The 3,725-nt window shown below is 35.4% G+C and overlaps 1 protein-coding gene across 1 annotated transcript in view; it reads left to right on the forward strand.

Annotated features, from left to right (window-relative positions):
* vstm2a (V-set and transmembrane domain containing 2A) overlaps window positions 1-3,725 on the forward strand; it is a 97,503-nt gene that overhangs the window by 61,437 nt on the left and 32,341 nt on the right. The gene's annotated exons all lie outside the window — the stretch shown is intronic.

Genomic DNA, 3,725 nt, shown 5'->3' on the forward strand with positions numbered 1-3,725 from the left:
ATATGAAGGGTGGAGTAAACTTCCCCAAATACTATACTTTTTATGCCTTTTGTGCAGCAAAGGTTTTAAATACATCTATGTGCACAATCAGTCTCCATGTGTAAGGATACATTATTCAAATATGCTTAAAGGGTAAGAATATTCTGATGTAATAGCAGTGTTTGGCAAAACACTTAACCTTTAATGTATTTATCAATGTATTCAATATCTATCAATATATATGATTTTGTATTCTTTTATCTGTCAGGAAATACTAATCCAAATCATATTTACCCACGCCTAAAGTTAAAATGTCTGTTAGCCTTTATAGCCTTTCTAAAATAATATTATGCTTGGTATATTATTGCTAATATTAACTGGTGTTTCACTGGGAGACATAGATAAAGCAAAATTCTGAAATAATTGTTAATTTTTCCTGTAAAAAGTTTTCCCAAAGCCTGAATAGTCCGCTGATGTGAACAAAGACACCTCACACATTGCTAAAGCTGCTCTGCTGTCTTGTTGTACCCAAGATGGCCGCCATATTCATGCACCACAGCAGCTAATGTCAGGTCCTGATCAGTTGTCTCTTGTCCAATATTGCCTTTTTTTCTCACATGAACAAATGTTTTTTGTCTTTTTCCTCATTTTTTTATTCTAACCCCTTTAAGACAAAGAAGAAGAAATATTGATGTTCAATCTTACCTTAAACTCACAGCCAACACTGAGCAATAAATGCATTTAATTTAGATTAAACCATTTTAAGCTACAGGACATTTAAGACCATCCAGGTAGACGATCTGTTTAGTAACATCATTGAAGTCTACGGCCCATTTATGTCTGTTTGGGTAAGAAATGTGACAGTGGCCTACACAAAGTAGAAAAGACAGCTATGACAATTTTTCCTTTTATTTAATTATTGGTCAAAGATAGAACTGGCAGTTACTGTCTGAACTATTTTTTCCCCACATGTATCAAAACAGGATTAGACAATGTATTCAAGCAATGACAAAGAAGAAAGAGACTCGATTCATGTCTGTATACTTGGACTGAGATGCAGCTCAAACAGCAGCCTGACGATGTCCAAAGACAATAAACCAGTTACCCTCCAGGAAATATGACAGCAGCAGTAACAGGGACTAAACCTGACATGAAATGATAGGAGCTGACGAGGACACAGTGTTGTGTTGAATTATGGAAATCCTTTCATGACAACATGACAGTCTTCTTCCTAATACAGTATTTCCTCCATTTTTTCATTCTGTATTGTCTTGATTCTGCCTTATGAACATTTTAATCCCTCTGTTTTTCTCTGCTGCAGCAGTTTAACAATCTAGATTAACGTATTTTTTTTAATCTGGTGTAAAAATGTGTTGAAGTAACCCATATCTCCGCTTTAAACACTTAGCTCTCTTAAAATAAAGACACTGAATGCCTAAATTTGTATTTTGCTGAAATAAACACCACTAATTGTCATTCCACTGGATCCGGCTCATTTGTGTTGTTGCTCTTGAGATTTTAAGAGCAGTTATTTCAAAGGACCTTTTCATTTGTTGCCTGTATTATATTACCGCCTTAGTGGCATCTTTTAACAGCCTCACATCCTTATCTCAGTTACTTTGTCTTTTAGTGCACTGCAAAAACAATCTAGAAATAAGTAAAAATGTCTTAAATTAAGTGCATTCACCTTTAATTTGAGTAGGTAAATGAGACAGTTTGCCAATGGAATGAGTAATTTTACTCTTAAAATAAGATAATTAGATAATATGCACTTGAAATAAGACAATGCAATTGTGTTTTCTTATTTTAAGTGTGAATTGTCTTGTTACATTGACAAAATGTCTCTTTTACCTCCTCAATTCAAGAACAAATGCACTTATTTTAAGAAAAAAATTGCTTCTCTAGATTTAGATTTTTTGCAGTGTGCAAACATCAAGATGTTAACTGTGATCTATCCCCCTCCCTTTATTTATTTACTAACCATGCTAAGGGGAAGCTCAAAAGTACATTAGGATAAAATTGAAAAGAATTCCTTATTTTAATATTTAGCATATAAAATATTAAAAGTATCAAAAAAATGTAAAAAAGTTAAATTAACTTTCCACAATCGCCCAAAGAAGAGCTGAATTGTAACCAAGTGTTAAAGGAAAAGTCTGGTCATATTCAGAATTCAAACTTCTGAAAGTACTTAAAATATTAAATTATTACACACTGTTCAATAAATGATAAGTGTTTTTTTAATTCAGAGTCATTTTCATTTGAATGTGCTTTACTAGAGGCATCCATGTCTGTCAAAGAACACTACAGCAGGTCCCAGTGCTGTATCTGGTACTTTTCTATCTTTCCTATTGTTGCTAATTAAGAAAGTCTGTCCAGATGGTTGCCCAAATGGGCGTCCAAAACCAACACAGGGTGAAGAAGGAGGACAGCAGAAACACCTTTGAATGAACCAACTAGTCCAAAGTGAAGGTGTCAGAAGTTAGGGTTCTCCTCAGAATGCCTCTCCTCTGCTCCTGCTTGCCCTTCGCTTTGTGGGTAGTGAGTGCTTTGTCATTCTGCTGGCTGTTGGCTTAAATTGGCATTTCACCCAGTGCCTCTCATTTCACTCAGTATTCCTCAGAGGCTGCCTGTGCCTCTCCCCTCTCATTCTCAGGCATACCATTTCACCTTTTTTGTCTGCCTGGAAATGGATTAGCCCACTAAGACAAAAATGAAACTGCCAAATCAATTAGGGGCTCTCAAAAGCTGCCCATTCATTTTCCCTGCTTGTTAATCTTGACACTTTCTATTCTTGTCTGTTTCTATCTTTTAATTATTAGCCGATATGTATCAGATCTTGCGGTGGTAGACGTTTAGAAGAAGCAGAAGCTCTCTGGATGCAAAGAGATGATTTACTCGCAGGGTTAGGAAAGAGCAAAGTGCTCTCCTGTGAAAGCGTTCTTCAAAAAGCAATTTAGAGTTACAGTTTTTCATGCTCACCCAGGAAAAACCAAACACATCTTAGGTTTTATGTAATGCCACTGAAATGTTTCAGAAATCAACTGGTCTGCTATACTATTTAGTAAAAATGTAAAGATTCTCTTCAGAATGATCTTCGATTAATCAGCTGAAGTTTCACCTTGTTTACTTTAGTAAAAACATTTACATTTAACATGCTTTTTTTGTATTATTTGACAAATTGCTAAGTTTTTGAACTAGAAATGGTAACAAAAGTATATTTCAGTTGCTAGGTGACGATTCCCATATATTTAACCGTGAAATTTGAATATATGAGTTTCTCAAACCTAAGACAGCCATCAACCCTACCTCTTTACGAGAATAAAGCCTTGATACAGTAGCATTGGGTTGGACTTACAGGTGGGGGCAAAATTCAATCTGGGAATATATTGTGATTTTCAGCTGCCAGATTAAATATGGATCTTTCAGTTCCTGATATCAATTAAAAAACAAAACAAACCTTTTTACCTAAAACAATGAAGGAAAATGGGCCCCCTCTGCAACTCTACTCTGATAGATGCTGCTGTGGAGCCCTTTGCGATTGCAGCACAGCACCATATCTCTAGTTCAGAGCATCACAGTAGAAGATGTGGACTGACTCAAACAATAATGACACCATATTAACTAAATGATCAGAATCTTCTGATGAACATACAACTCATTCTGTTTATTTCTATAGAACCAATTAACAACACGTCATTGCACAGCACTTTACAGTTCACCAGATCATCCAGTCAAATTGATTCAAA

This window comes from Cyprinodon variegatus, unplaced genomic scaffold (genome assembly GCF_000732505.1).
Source record: "Cyprinodon variegatus isolate N-32 unplaced genomic scaffold, C_variegatus-1.0 Scaffold1183, whole genome shotgun sequence".
Taxonomy (NCBI): domain Eukaryota; kingdom Metazoa; phylum Chordata; class Actinopteri; order Cyprinodontiformes; family Cyprinodontidae; genus Cyprinodon; species Cyprinodon variegatus.